We start from the raw sequence: 16,464 nt of genomic DNA, 5'->3' as shown, positions 1-16,464 counted from the left end.
CAGGATAGGTACTGTTCAGATTCTCTTCCTGTGACAAGAAGCAGGTTGCATCACATCTCTGACTCTCCTCTTAGAAATGTACTTTTCCTTCATGGGAGAGGTTTTTTTCTGATTGTCTCTGCTACTGTCATGCTAGCCTTGGTAGGGGTCCTGCTTGGCCCTGCAGCCCAAATGTAGAGAGAGAATCCTCGTTTAATTCTACCCAGCATAGTTGAAACCAGGTTGTGACTTTTAAAGATTTTTTAAGCAATTTCTACATCCAGCATGGAGCTCGAATTTACAACCCTGAGATCAAGAGTTACATGCTCTACTGACTGACCAAGTCAGGTGCCCCCCAGGCTGTAACTTTTAAACAAGACTTTATTAAAAGTTGAGTGTAGTAGGAGGGAATTACAAAACCAACACAATAGTCCACCCCTGCCCCAAATCTGTGGTTTTGCTTTCTGTGGTTTCAGTTACCCACAGTCAACCGCGGTCCATCCGGAAGCAGATGATCCTCCTTCTCATGTATTGTCAGGAAGTCAGTAGTAGCTTAACCCTGTGTTACAGTGTCTAGGTTGTTCACCTCATTTCATCTCATCACATAGGCATTTTATCTCATGTCAACACAAGAAGGGTGAATACAGTACTATATTTTGAGAGAGAGACCATTTAACTTTTATTATAGTATAGTGCTATTAATTGTACTATTATTGGTGTAAGTCTCTTACTGTGCCTAATTTTTTAAAAAGATTTTTATTTATTTATTTGACAGAGAGAGACACAGCAAGAGAGGGAACACAAGTAGGGGGAGTGGGAGAGGGAGAAGCAGGCTTCCCGCCGAGCAGAGCCTGATGCGGGGCTCTATCCTAGGACCCTGGGACCATGACCCGAGCCCAAGGCAAATGCTTAATGACTGAGCCACCCAGGCGCCCCTTACTGTGCGTAATTTATACATTCAACTTTATCATATGTATGTGTAGTTGGTCCTTGAACAATATTGGGGTTAGGGGCACCGGTCCCCCCACAGTCAAAAATCTGCCTATAGCCTTTTAAAAATATTTTATTAATTAATTTATTTTTAAAAGATTTTATTTATTTATTTGACAAAGTAGGAGAGAGAGCGAGAGAAAGCATAAGCAGGGGGAATAGCAGAGGGAGAGGGAGTAGCAGGCTCCCCACTGAGCAGGGAGCCCAATGTGGGGCTCAATACCAGGACCCTGGGATCATGACCTGAGCCTAAGGCAGACGCTTAACCGACTGAGCTGCAGACGACCCTTATTTATTTTTAAATAATCTCTTCACCCAGTGTGGGGCTTGAACTCACAACCCCAAGATCAAGAGTCTCATGCTTTTCTGACTGAGCCAGCCAGGCACCCCTGCCTATAACTTTTGACTCCCCTAAAACTTAATTGCTAATACCTTACTGTTGACTGGAAGCCTTTGTGATAACATAAACAGTTGATTAACACATATTTTGTATGTTATATGTGTTATGTATTATATAGTTAACAATAAAGTAAGCTAGAGAAAAAATACGTGTATATATATATTTTTTTTCTTTTTTAGAGAGAGACTGCAAGAGGTGGGGGGAGGGGTGGCGAGAGGGGCAGAGGGAGAAGGAGAGAATCTTAACATTGTTTTTCAGAGTAGAAATTGAGATTGAGGCTGGTGAGCATACACATATACAGACACAAATTTGATTTTGTGGGAATCAGCAGATAACAGCAGGGGACCCAGGAGAAAACATACCATGGTGTATTCGTTTTTAATTAGCAATAAAATTCAGAATCCCCTGAGGGAATTCTATCCCTGCTCCTTTACAGTACACAAATGTCTAGTCCCTATCTGTCCCAGACCTTCTGAAATAGATTAGGTGGAGGAGGGCGCCTGAGTGGCTCAGTTGGTTAAGCGACTGCCTTCGGCTCAGGTCATGATCCTGGAGTCCCTGGATCGAGTCCACATCGGGCTCCCTGCTCCACAGAGAGTCTGCTTCTCCCTCTGACCCTACCCCCTCTCATGTGCTCTCTCTCTCATTCTCTCTGTCTCAAATAAATAAATAAAATCTTTAAAAAAAATAGATTAGGTGGAGGATTGCAGAGTAGGAACCGCTATCATAGTAGGTTTTGGCCTTGGTTCTTACCATTAACATGGTTTTTGTTTCCTTACAGATAAAATAGAAATAAAGATCTATCTAACTTAGTAGGTTTCAGTAGGTTAGTGCACAAGAAACATTAGCATACACTAGGTGGTGATTTCTAGAAGCAAAGGGGAGAGATTGTGTAGTGTCATGGAAGCCTTGGAAGTCATTGTTGGGAAGTGAATGTGAACATTACTTTTTTCTTGCCTTCCATTCTTTGTGACACTTGAATTATTTAAGAAGCAAATGTTTGCTCCAGTTATTCCTTTCATTCAACCCTTTTGTTCCCCTGAAATTGACTATGATGTTTTCTTCTCTTGAATTCCATTATATCATAGTTAAGTTTCTTTTTTATATGATCTTCACATGGTTTTTCATAGAATTTATGTCAGAGTTGAAATATTTCTCTAAAGATAGTTACAGAAAATATGCATGCTTACTGTCCTTCAGTTTTTCTTCATGTTTGATGTCTTAACATGTAAGAGAAGTAGATATTTTCCTAATTTTTATATATGGAAAATAAATTTTAATGAAACAGTATCTGATCATTATGAAGAAAAAGGGTGTCGTATCTAGGAACAAAGGAAGATTTATTTTGTTTAGTTGTCATTTGTTGGAAGAAAAGAATACAGAAAGATGCGAAAATAGTTATTTTCAGGGTTGTTGTAAGTGATAAGTTATATAGGAAAAAAGCTGCTTGTTTTGTGTGAGGAGTATAACTCTGCATTTAAGAGGTTTCTAGTTGATTATTACCTTTTTAAAACCTTTGTTATGGAAATTTAAGCTATAAATGTAGAACAAATAGTTCAACTAATGGTCATGTATTTGTTATTTGTCTTCTTTAACAGTCATCAACTTTCTGCCTTTTATTTTTTCATCTCACATGTCTTTCCCTGTAATATTTTAAAGCAAATTGTAGACATATTTCACCTATTAATACTCAAAGCATGAATCTCTAACAAATGCTATCTCTTTTTTAAAAAAATCATAATACCGTTATCACACTGAACAAAATCAACATGATTCCTTAATGTCACCTAATATTTGTACAACTTTGTTTCACAAAGTTAGTAGCTAAAACAAGGTTTGTGGGTTATGTCTTTTAAGCCTCTTTTAATCAGTAAATCTCCCCATTTTAAAAACTGCCATTTATTTTTATTTTTATTTTTTTTATCTGACAGAGACACAGCGAGAGAGGGAACACCACAAGCAGGGGGAGTGGGAGAGGGAGAAGCAGGCTTCCCGCGGAGCGGGGAGCCCGATGCGGGGCTTGATCCCAGGACCCTGGGATCATGACCTGAGCTGAAGGCAGACGCTTAACCACTGAGCCACCCAGGCGCCCCACTGCCATTTATTTTTAGAAGATACTGGATGATTTGTTTTGCAGCATTTCCCACATCCTGGGCTTTGCTGCTTATATTCTAGTGTCATTGAACATGTTCCTCTATTCTTCATGTTTCCTGTAAGTTGTAGAAGTGTGATTAGATTCAGGTTCAATTTTTTTTTTGAAAGAATTCTTCATAGGTGGTGGTGTGTTCTTCCTATGATACCACTAGTGAATCATGTTCATCCTTGTTCAGGTGATGTCAGCTTAATCTACATATTTAAAAGTTCCTGTTCAGTTTTTTTTTTTTAAGATTATTTATTTATTTGAGAGAAGGAGATAGAGAGTGCAAGAGAGTGTGAGTGAGCTGGGGAGGGGCAGAGGGAGAGGGAGAGAGAATCTTTTTTTTTTTTTTAAGATTTTACTTATTTTTCAGAGAAAGAGAGCACAAGAGCACGCATAGAAGCAGGGGGAGCAGCAGGCAGAGGGAGAAGCAGTCTCCCCACTGAGCAGGGAGCCTGATGGGGGACTTGATCCCAGCACCCTGGGATCATGACCTGAGCTGAAAGCAGACACCTAACCGACTGAGCCACCCAGACTTCCTGGGAGAATCTTTTTTTTTTTTTTTTAAGATTTTATTTATTTATCTTAGACAGATGGATAGATAGATAGAGCATAAGCAGGGGGAACAGCAGAGGGAGAGGGAGAAGCAGACTTTCTGCTAAGCAGGGAGCCCAGTGTGGGGCTCGATCCTAGCACCCTGGGATCATGTCGTGAGTTGAAGGCAGACGCTTAACTGACTGAGCCACCTAAGGCCCCCTCCCCCACAGGAGAGAGAATCTTAAGCAGACTCCATGGTGAGCATGGAGCCTGATGTAGGGCCTGAGATCAGGACCTGAGCCGAAACCAAGAGTCGGACGCTTAACCTACTGAGTCATATAGGTGTCCCTCCCCTTCAGGTTTTTACCAATGAATGATTTTAGTGTTCATTGGTAGTTTTTTTTTTTTTTTAAATATTATATTCCCTAAGTAACCTCTGTATCCCATGTGGGGTTTGAACCCACAACCCTGAGATCAAGAGTCACAGGCTCCACTGAGTGAGCCAGCCAGGCACCCCAATAATTATTTCTTGATTCACTATTTTATTAGGGATTATAAAATGATGGTTTCCTAAATCTTTTATTTCTCCAGTGTCTGTTATGATTATTTTGTAGAGAGCTTTCCCTTATCAATGAACAGTTGGTTTCTTTATTACCTTGAAATATGTTAATACAACATAAAGAAAAGAGACTGGAAAAAAGGTAAATGCTTGATTCTTTTGTCATTTTTTTTAAAGATTTTATTTATTTGAGAGAGAGTGAGAGATCGTGAGCAGGGGGGAGGGGCAGAGGGAGAGGGAGAAGCAGACTCCCCGCTGAGCAGGGATCCTGATGTTGGGCTCGATCCAAGGATCCTGAGCCAATAAACCTCAACTGAGCCACCCAGGTGCTCCCTCTTTTGTCATTTTTAAGAGTGAGTTGAAGACTTGGAGGCCTCCACAAATGACCAATGAGGATTGTTTTTTGGAGTAAGGGGAATAAAGGTGATATGATAAATCATTACAAACAGATTTTTATATTTATTGTATGTCAGTCTATTATGCCATGTTTGGTGGGTAAAAGCCTCTTTACGTTAGTTCTTGAGTCATTTTGTCATGACTTCCAGTAGTCTTTGATAACTTCCTTGTTTTCTGGTGCAGGATGAATCAGGCTCATCAGTATAATTCCTACTCCAGACCTGAAATCAGCCATTTTTCCCAGAAGGTCTGGTTCCTTTTAGTGGGAAATGGTATTTAGAGACCCTAACACTTGACCACTTTTTAAAGTCGTATCATCTTAAATTTTAGATTTAGAGGGGTTCTTTGAAATTTCTACCCAGTGTAGGAATCTGTGTCCTCTAAGTGTTTTTCACATTCATAATTAATTCATTTGAAGACCATTTAAAAAGGTTAAATGACAAAGACTCTCATGTTGAGTATCATCTTTACTTTATGTTACTTAAAAATCTAAAATGAAATGAAACTAATAAAAGGTAAAAATAAAAGGATGCCAATGTGTCAAATTTGCAAATGCAGCAAAAATAAGAATTTTAATATTAAAACAAAGCTATTCATGGCAAAAGTAAATAACTGTCAGAAATCTCTGACTTTGTTTATGGAAGCTATAATTCACACTGAGGATGTAACTGCCACCAATCATGTATCAAAAGATCTTGTATTGGCAGATATAAAACAAAAGTTTTAACAGTTTAGAGGAACTGAAGTTCAGTTGAACTTGGTACACTTCTAGGAAAACATTATCATCTTTTACACTTTCATGGAACATTTATGGAATTTAATCATAATTGACAAATAATTCATACTTCCAGAAAAAAATGCAAATTTTAAAACCTTAAAATTTAGAGACTGCATTCTTTGACCACAATGCAATAAAGCTGAAATGAGTAAAGTCAATTAAAACAACCCAACCATTTGGAAATTTTAGAACTTGTAAATAATTTTTGGGTTAAACAAGTTGAAGCTGACTTTAATTACAAACTGTTGAGAGTATAACAGTATGATTACCTCAGTAATCATAGTAAGAGAATGTAACAGAGCAAACCATATCACAACTTGGAATGTGAGCAGACTATAAATATATTTTGTATTAAATGCTTTAACGTTAAAAATAAAAGAATTGCTATTTGTATGTGTTAGAACAATGAAATAAACCTGAGGAAAGCACAAGGGAATTAATAAAGTTGAAAATAAAGTGTGGGAAAAAATGAATTAAGTAGAAAATGTATGGACTGATAAAAGTAGGAGCTGATTCCTGGTGAAGTGACCAATAGAGTAAACAAGTTACTGACAAGTGTAATTGAGGAAAAGAAAGGAAAACAGAAATAGTGTTAAGGAGAAGAAAAGCTATAATAACCATAAACAGTTTGGGGATAATATGTTGGACTTTTTGAGGTATAATTAACTCAGTCCTTTAGATGAAATGGAAGATTTTCTGAAATAAGTTACCAAAATTGATTCAAGAGGTAGAAAACCTGGAAAGGCCAATAACCATTTAAGAAATGGCCATTAATGTCAGAGAACAGCCCAGGTTTCTAATCTTTCTTTGTACCATTGAGGAATATCCATTTTCATGTTTTTAATAATATTTGCCAAAATAGAAAAGATCTTACATCAAGATGCTAATAAAGACCTTGATATATTTAATACTCATTTTCTGTTAATAAAGTCTCTTTTTATAAAACTAAGAATAGAGGGTCTTTCACATAGTAAAATGTGTTAGAATCCAGCAGTCATCCTTGAAATTTAGGAAGGATGCCTGCTATTATCATAATTATTTATTACTGTTCTGGAAGTTCTAGGGCACAATATAGTTAGATGAGGAAAAGAAACGAGAGTTGTAAATCTTGGAAAGTTGGAGAACAAAATTATTATTTTTTCTGATGATACATTTATTTGCCTGGCAATCTCAAGAGTATCAGTAGAAAATATTTTAGGGCTCAGAAGTAAAAATTCAAAAATGAAAGCAATCTGGAGGAAAGGAAGAAAAATGTACTATGATTATAACGGGATAGTAAAATGTCTAGTTACAATATTAAAATATTTTAAAAATCCTATAAAATTTAATAACTTTGTAGGTAGTTGGAAAATAATAAAAAGATTGATTCACAAAGTAATACAAAACTAAATTCCTTGGGATAAACCTAATAAATATGAGACTTCACAAGAGTTTATCTAAGGACATGGTAATTAATAATAATAATAATAGTTACAACAACTAATCTTTATGAGCATTGTTTTAAGTACATGTCTTGACTCCAGAAAATGACTTTATAATACAGTGTTAATGCCTGAGGGTAACAGAGGTAAAGTGCCTTGTCAAAGTTATATAGGTGCTAGAATAAGGAATAATGGGATTGGAACCCACTCAGGCTGTGTGACTCCAAACTCCAAAGAATCTGTAACCATTATGCTTTGATGGCTCTTAAAATAAAATAAGTGATATGTCATATTCCTCGATGAGAAAATCCAATATAATAAAAATATACGTCCCATAGCATTAATGTTGTATCAGTCAGTGACCCAACAGGATTTTCTTCTTCTTTTTCTTTTTGATGGTGAAGAGGGTAGACTTTGAGAAAACTGATGAAGTTCATTAGGATTTATAACTATGTGAAAGCTAGCCAAAACAGTTTTGAATTAGAAGAATAATGCGAGGGTGGCTCATTCGTTAAGCATCTGCCTTTGGCTCAGGTCGTGATCCCAGGGTCCTGGGATCGAGCCCTGCATTGGGCTCCATGCTCGGCGGTAGGCCTGCTTCTCCCTCTCCCACTCCCCCTGCTTGTGTTCCTGCTCTCGCTCTCTCTCTGTCAAATAAATAAATAAAATCTTTAAAAAAAAAGAAGAAGAATGGGAGAGTGGAGGAGTATGGGAATGGTGGGTACCTTGTTCTACAGTATCTTGAATATAATACTGCTATAGGAACACTTAAATTATTACAAATAAAGAGATTCATGTCTATATATAAGGATACATCGAATAAAGTTATTCTTTAAATTGTGTTTGGACAGTTTCCTGGTCATTTGGGCAAAAAATAAAGTTAGATCTTTTCCTCCAGATACCAAATTTAAAGGGATTGAATATATGGATATAAGAAAATGAAACTATTCCCCAAAGGATGGGGCACCTGGGTGGCTTAGTTGATTAAGCGACTGCCTTTGGCTCGGGACATGATCCCATGTCCCAGAGCCTGCTTCTCCCTCTCCCTCTGCCTGCTGCTCCCCCTGCTTGTGTTCTCTCTCTGTCTAAATAAGTAAAATTAAAAAAAAAAAACCACAAAAAACCCAACTGTTCCCCAAAGGAAATATAGGTAAATATAACAAACATCTTGATGCGGGGAATGCCTTTTTGAGCATAAACCAAAAAAAGATAAAAGAATAATAGATTTGCCTACATTGAAAATATTGTCACATTTTTAAAGAGCAAAAGTGTTTGAACTATCTGATGATAAGAAGTGACTTTTCAGAAGAATGGGGTACTGGGCAGATGAAAGCAGATAACCACTTTGGGAGTCATCTTAGAATTCCTCAGGGCTCCACATCCCTAATTTCCATCCAGTCACAATTCATGCTTCCATTCAACAAATGCTTGAGTGTCTGTTATGTACAAGGAACCATTGTAGGAACTGAGGATACAGTAATGAATAAAATGGAGAGCATTTCTGTTCTTACAGAGTTTATATTCTGTTGATGGGAGAGAGAACTGTTAAGTAATGAATGTAGAGCATTTAAAATGGAAAAACACTACTATAGAGAAACATAAAGCAGAGAAAGAGGATACATTGTGCTATGGTGGAAGGGGCATAAATAGGGTCATTTAAGCAAAAATCTGAAGGAAATGAGAAAGCCATCATGTGGGTATCTAAGAGTAGGAAAATCCCAGGTAGAGGTAACAACAAGGCTAATGGTTGTAAGGCAGGTGAATGCTGTGTATATTTTATGAACAGCAAAGAGGTGGAAGCTGAAGGTGGGTGAGCCAAGGTAGTGAGTGGTAGGAGATGAGATCAGGGAGATAACTAAACAGGGTCTTTTAAGCTGTTGTAGTGACTGTAGTGTACATTGTTGGATGTTTCACAGCATCCCTGGCCTCTACCCACTAGATGTCAGTACAGCTCCCCAGTTGTGATAACCAGAAATGCCTCCAGGTACCGCCAGATTTTCTAGATTTGGGGGGCAGAATTACCCCTGCTTGAAAACCACTGTTCTACCTTACGGCTGTAGTCCCTTTTGGGAAGGCTTGGAAAAAGATTTATGGTGTGTACTTGTGGTAATGGTGCAGAGCCCTCCTTCAGGTAGACTCAGTCTCTCCATCACAAGAAGCCGTGGGTCTGTGACTTGACCAGGTCTGGAAACTGGGCAAATGTCTGTGACTTTCACTGTGATGACTCAAGTCAGTTTTGGGCCACCAGATTTAGACATTTTCTGTTATATAGATTAAACTGCCCATCTATTTCATTCCTAGGAACATCGTGATCAATTAGCCACTGCCAAAGATCCCTGCGGGCCAAAGCATTCTGATTGCCGGTACGTCCCTGCTGCCCTTATCTCTGGAGTGAAGTGCTGCCCCTTGGCCTCTGCTGCTTTGGGATCCCATCATCCTCAGTGAAATCAGGGAACCCACCTCAGTGGTGAAAGTCCCTGCAGTCAGAACTGACTTAAAAAAGAGAGCAGCCACACAGCTTTCCAATATGTGGTGCTTCCCTCACTAATTATAGTGTCTTCTGGGCCTTCCCAGGGGATGCAGTTGGGTAGTAGGTGTATAGTTTGCAGAGGATAAATCCACTTAATGTTCCTGTCTCCCTAAGCCTTTGGATTTCCTCTTCCACATAATGCCAGTGAAACTTTAGTATCTTAACCTCATTAAATATTCATTGTCATTGTTAGAATAATTTTGATTGGCGTTTCCTTAATGATTACAGCTATATTGTTGAGTATGTTTCCGTCAACAAATGTACTATTAGAGCTTCAGCACCTTCAGCTGCACAAGTTATCACATCAAATTCAGAATCTGTAGAAGTTCACTCATATTAATGAATTCTAACCTCCTTGGTCTAATACCTGTATTAGCATCTTTTTTCAACACACATACCCCAGGTTTCTTCCTTCACATATTAACACAATTTTGGCATTTTTTGGTGTATAAGCTGTTTTCTCTTGGGTCCTATGTGTACCTGTTCCTCTATAACATGCTGAAATTTGAACCTAGTTAGGGGTCTAATGTCAATAGGGTTGATTGTAGTTGGTCTTGAGGAGAATGAGCATCCTCCTTCAAGTCATTTGCTGAACATACAATATCACAGGACTTTCAAGCAAAGGAAAGTTTCTATCTTTAGATACAGAAGGGTAGGTTACTGCCACTGGAGGTTTGAAATTATTTTTTTCATTCTGATTCAACCACATGTTCCCATTTCAAATAGTTTCAGGGTCTCATATATTTTCCTAGTCATTGCTCTTACATGAGAAACTTGGTGAGACTATGAATTCATCTAATGTTATCATTCAGCTATTTGCACAATAAAATTTTGCCTTTGATTTTCAGCAGTATCAACCTGTAGTTGTAAGAATTAAGAGATTTTTTTTGGGATTTTTTTCAATACCGCATAAAAGTGGTTTTTTTCAGACTGTGATTTACTCTGATAGTTCATGGACTTGAACTTGTTTCCTGTGTACTTGTTCAAGAGCACACAGAGAATCCATCTCATGTAACAGACCTTATAGTTATCACTGCTGCCTTAACAGTCAAGTACAACAGCCACTTGGGGTCCCAAGGCACTTGCTTCAGTTGGCACTTTATCACAGTCAACCGCATCAGCCATAGCTTGATGAATTGCGATGCCACTGCATGCCAGGGATTACTAGTATCCTATTTCCTGTGTAAGCCAGAGGGCACAACCAAGTCAATATCCAGATCCCATCTTTGTAGGTCTGTTTACTGTGACCACTACCAGTATCAATTCTATATCAGTCAGATGTCAGAAACCGCACAGTAATTTGAACAGGGTAAGTTTAATATAAAGAATTATTAACCAGTAACAGAGAAGTAAAGTAACCCTAAGGGGGAAAGAGAACTTTAAAGTATACACAATAGTAGGTAGAGGGAGCATCTACTACTTCTAGGGCTGAGGCACACTAGCAGGGATAGAACAAATTTGGAAGATGCCCCATTTTCTAACTTCAAGGCTGAAATTCAGATCTTGTTGAAGAGGGTTGGGTTACACTGGATGATGGAGAAGTTTGAGGTGCCACAGATTTTTGCTGTCAAGCAGGAAACCCCCTTTTGGGGTGCTGAGAAAAGTCACTAGGCAGCTTTTTTCTGAACCTGGCTAAGAAGCCAGCTGGGACCGAGGCATAATTCTCTGGGAAGTGTCTGGCCTTGTAGGAGTGCTGCTGAAACTTGGTGAGCTGCCCTCAGGGGTGCTGACAGAATTTTCTGGGAAACTACCCATGGGGTTGTATATGTGTCACTGAGACTTGATGGGAAGTTGGTGCCTGGGGAGAGGGCCATTGGATCTTTTGCACACCGCTGTCCTCCACTGAAACCAGCAGATTAGAGCATACTAATGGGAAGAGAACCCACTTCTGTCTGGAGTATTCCTCCAGTGCCATCTGCTGACAAAGGTTAACATTTTGTCAGCTGGCAGAGAAGAAATGTTTATAGTACCAGCTTCATTATCACAAAGCAGGGTAGAGAGAAGTGGATTTGGAGTTGAGAGGCAATATATTTACATTCAGATATTTACATTTCTAGTACTCTTCATTCTTTTGGGTAGACCCTGATTTCCATGTGGTGTCATTTTTTTCTTGACAAATATACCTTCAATATTTGTTTGCTGGTGATGAATTCTTCCATCTGAAGAAGGTACATCTGAAAAATCCTTTACTTTGCCTCTTAAAAAAATAAAATAGTTGTAGAAAATACATAAATTTACCATCTTATAAGTGTACAGTTTAGTGGTAATAAATACTTTTGTAATGTTGTGCAACCATCTGCACTTTTCTTGTAAAATTGAAACGCTATACCCATTAAATGATAATCCATATTCCCACCTACCCCCAATCTTTGGCAACCACCATTCTACTTTCTGTCTCTATTTCATTTAGTATAATGTCCTCAAGTTGCATCTATGTTGTACCATGTTAGTGTTTTTATCATGAGAGGGTGTTATATTTTGTCACATGCTTTTTCTGCATCAATTGTGAGACAATCATGTATTTTTTTTTCTTTCATTCTGTTAATGTGTATTGTTTTGATTCATTTTCATATGTTGAAACATCCTTGCATTCTAGGAATAAATTCTACTTGATCATGGGGTATAAGTTTGAGAAAGATTGGTATTTTTCTTTATTTTGTAGTGCCAGTGAAGCTATCAAGTCCAGGACTTTTCTTTTTCAGAGAGTTTTGTTTACTGATTACTAGTTACAGGTCTATTCAGGCTTTCTATTTCTTCATTATCTTTTTTTTTTTTTTAAAGATTTTATTTATTTGATAGAGACACAGTGAGAGAGGGAACACAAGTAGGGGGAGTGGGAGAGGGAGAAGCAGGCTTCCCGCCAAGCAAGGAGCCCAATGCGGGACTCGATCCCAGGACCCTGAGATCATGACCTGAGCCGAAGGCAGATGCTTAACGACTGAGCCACCCAGGCGCCCCTCTTCATTATCTTTTTATTTATTTAAGGGTTTATTTATTTGAGAGAGAGGATGAGCAAGGGGAGGGGGAGAGGCCAAGGGGGAGGGAGAGGGACAGGCAGACTTCCTCCTGAACACAGAGCCCCAGAAGGGGTTCGATCCCAGGACCCTGAGATCATGACTTGTGCTGAAGTCAGATGCTTAACTGACTGAGCCACCCTGGTGCCCTATTTCATTCCTGGGAACATCGTGATCAATTTTTTGTTCCTCATTTCATGCATTACTTTTTTCTGTTGATATTTTTTGTAGTGAGATGTTTAAACTCCTTTCTCATTTCATACTCTGTATATCTAGAGCTGTATTCTTTGTGGTTACCCTGGGGATTGCATTTAACATCCGAAAGTTATAACACTAATTTGAATTTATACCAGCTTAGTGTCAATAACATAGAGTAACTGCTTTTTTACAACTCCAGCCCTACCCCTTTGGTTATTGATATCACAGACTTAAATCTTTATACATTGTATGCCCCTAAACATGAGGTAGGCATTCTTTAGATTGCATTAGTCTCTTAAATCCTGTAGAAAACAACATTTGGAGTTACAAAATAAAGTTAGAATAATACTAGTTTTTATTTTTTAATATTTTGGGAAAGATTTTATTTATTTATTAGAGAGAGAGCTTATGAATCGGGGAGGGGGCAGGGGAAGTGGCAGAGGGAGAGGAAGACTTCCCACTGAGCAAGGAGCCTGAGATCATGACCTGAGCTGAAGGCAGATGCTTAACCAACTGAGCCACCTGGGTGCCCCAGTACTAGCTTTTACAGTTGCCATGCATTTACCTTCATTGAGATCCTCATTTCTTCATATGGCTTTGAATTACTGTTTACTGTCTTTTCATTTCACACTGCTGCACACCCTTGAGCATTCTTGTTTATCTCAGAATGTCTTAATTTCTCCCTAACCTTTGAGGGACAGTTCTGCCAGATATTGGAATCTTGTTGGACTATTTTCTTTTCTTTTTTTTTAAGATTTTATTTATTTATGAGAGAGAGAGAAAAGGAGCAGGGGGAGGGGCAGAGGGAGAGGGTGAAGCGGGCTCCCTGCAGGGAGCCCAACACAGGGCTTGATCCCAGGACTCTGGGATCAAGACCTGAGTTGAAGGCAGATGCTTAACCGACTGAGCCACCCAGGCACCCCTGACTATTTCTTCTTTTAGCACTTTGAATGTATCAGCTCACTGGTTTTTGGCTTCCAGCATTTCTGATGAGAAACCTGCACATGTACTTTTTGAGGATCCATTTTATGTGAATCATTGCTTTCTTGCTACTTTCAAGATTCTTTGTCTGTGTCTGTCCAAAGCGTCTCTGTGTGATTTCTTTGAATTCATCTTATGTGAGGTTTGTTGAGCTTTGTGGATATTTATATTCATGTCTTTCATCAAGTTTGGGGAAGTTTTCAGTTTATTATTTTTAAAAATATTCTCCATGCCCCTTTCTCTCTCTTCTTCTGGGACTCCCATGGTGTGTATGTTGGTCTGCTTGTTTGTGTCCCTCGGGTACCTAACTCTGTTCGTTTTGTTTCTGTCATTTTTCTTTTTGTTCCTTAAACTTGGTAATTTTCATTGTCCTATCTTCAGGTTTGGTGATTATTTCTTCTGCCTGTTCCTGTCTGTCTTTAAATCTATCTAGTGAATTTTTCATTTCAGTTTACTGTACTTTTCATCTCCAGAATTTCTTTTTGGTTTTCTTATAGGCTTTTTTTATCTATTGATATTTCTACTTTGTTTATTACTATTTTTTTATATCTATAATACATCTTTTATTTCAGATTATGAGGAATTTACATTTTTTGAAAAGATTTTATTTTATCCACTTGACAGAGGGAGAGAGAGAGAAGGCACAAGCAGGGAAAGTGGCAGAGGGAGAGGGAGAAGCAGGCTCCCCGCTCAGGCTCCCAACATGGGGTTTGATCCCAGGACTCTGGGATCATGACCTGAGCTGAAGTAAGATGTTTAACTGACTGAGCCACTCAGACTGAGCCCCTCTACTTTGTTTATACATTGTTTTCTTGACTTTCTGTATATCTTCCTTTACTTCTTTGAGCATCCTTTTTTTTTTTTTAAGATTTCATTTATTTATTTATTTGACAGAGAGAGACACAGGAAGAGAGGGAGCACAAGCAGGGGGAGTGGGAGAGGGAGAAGCAGGCTTCCCACCGAGCAAGGATCCCGATGCGGGGCTTGATGCCAGGACCCTGGGATCATGACCTGAGCCAAAGGCAGATGCTTAACTGACTGAGCCACCCAGACGTCCCTTCTTTGAGCATCTTTAAGACAGTTATTCTAATGTCTTTGTTTAGTAGGTCTACCATCAGGTCTTTTTCAGGAATAGTTCCTGTTTATGTTTTTCCTTTGTACGGGACGTGTTTTCCTATTATTTGTGATTTTTGTTGTTGTTGAAAACTGAACATTTCAGTCTATTAATATGGTAATTCTGAAAATCAGAATCTCCCCTTCTTCAGAATTTTAAAAAATATTTCATTATTTTGATTGTTATAGACTAGTTAGGATCAGCCTGAGATGTCAATTTAAGTTCTTCTCAGGTCTTTTCTCAGTCACTGCTTTTCCCTGGATATGGATGGTGAGTTTCTAATTTCTTCTGTATGTGCAGTTGCTTTTGAATGTCCTACTTTTTTTAATGTCTGGCCCCCAAAGGGACAAAAGAAAAAAAATGAAAGGGAGGGGAAGGATACGGGGCAGAAGGGGAGGGGCCTGTAGCCATGGGGGCTGGGGCAACAAAAATGGCCACTGTGATCAGGAGCAGCAATGAGGAATTAGGGCACAGATCCCCAATACTTGGAGGACCAGATCATTTTTGCCCACCCTAGCTTTCACAAGCTTACTTCTGGAAGGTATGTTCAGCTGCCTGCCCTGTAGTTGGAGATGGAGGATGGATAGCTGCTACCCTGCTAAGAGCTGAAATTGACACAAAATTTCCCTTCCAAACCTACCCCCTAGAAGTTGCATGCTTTCAATGGACTCTAGAGTTCCAAAAACAGTTATATAAGATATATTATGCCTGTGTCATTGTCTAGATGGGGAGACAGAATCCTGGTGCTTTCCTACTCTTCCGTCATCTCAGAATCTCAATAAAGTTGACCTTTGAACAACATGGGTTTGAACTTCATGGGTCCACTTATACTCAGATTCTTTTTTGTAAGATTTTATTTATTTTTGAGAGAGAGAGCATGCAAGTGCATGAGTGGGGGGGAGGGGCAGAGGGAGAAGCAGCCCACAGAGTAGGGAGCCTGATGCAAACTTGATACCAGGACCTTAGGATCATGATCTGAGCCGAAGGCAGTCGCTTAACTGACTGAGCCACTCAGGTGCCCTATACTCAGATTTTATCTGATAAATACTGTACAGTACTGTAAATGTAATTTCTTTTCCTCATTTTCTTAATAATGTTTTATCTAGCTTCACTGTATGAATATAGTATATAATACATATACAAAATATGTATTAATGGACTGTTAATGTTTTCTGTAAGGCTTGCAGTATAGTCAGCTATTCGTAGTTAAGTTTTTGGGGAGTCAGAAGTTATATGTGTGTGTGTGTTTTAAGCTTTATCTATTTTGAGAGAGAGAGAGAGCACATGTGGGAGTAGGGGCAGAAGGAGAGAATCTTTCAGGCAGACTCCCCACTGAGCAAGGAGCCCATGTAAGGATCCATCCCACAGCCCATAAGATCATGACCCAAACCGAAACCAAGAGTTGGATGCTTAACAAACTGAGTCACCCA

General features: G+C 38.9%; 1 protein-coding gene across 2 annotated transcripts in view; it reads left to right on the top strand.

Annotated features, from left to right (window-relative positions):
* ZMYM4 (zinc finger MYM-type containing 4) overlaps window positions 1-16,464 on the top strand; it is a 125,512-nt gene that overhangs the window by 15,363 nt on the left and 93,685 nt on the right. Inside the window, exon 2 of one of the 2 annotated variants that reach the window (XM_028113781.1) lies at window positions 9,499-9,560. The exons of the other annotated variant lie outside the window; for it this stretch is intronic. The gene's annotated coding sequence lies outside the window, so the exon portion shown is untranslated. The remainder of the gene's footprint in view (window positions 1-9,498; window positions 9,561-16,464) is intronic. 2 annotated transcript variants of the gene reach the window in all.

This window comes from Eumetopias jubatus, unplaced genomic scaffold, assembly GCF_037043125.1.
Source record: "Eumetopias jubatus isolate StellerSeaLion01/CBP00866 unplaced genomic scaffold, mEumJub1_p1.0 scaffold_4, whole genome shotgun sequence".
In the NCBI taxonomy this organism is placed as follows: Eukaryota; Metazoa; Chordata; class Mammalia; order Carnivora; family Otariidae; genus Eumetopias; species Eumetopias jubatus.
The sequence above is the reverse complement of the archived record's forward strand: the minus strand, read 5'-3'. Positions and strand labels throughout refer to the sequence as shown.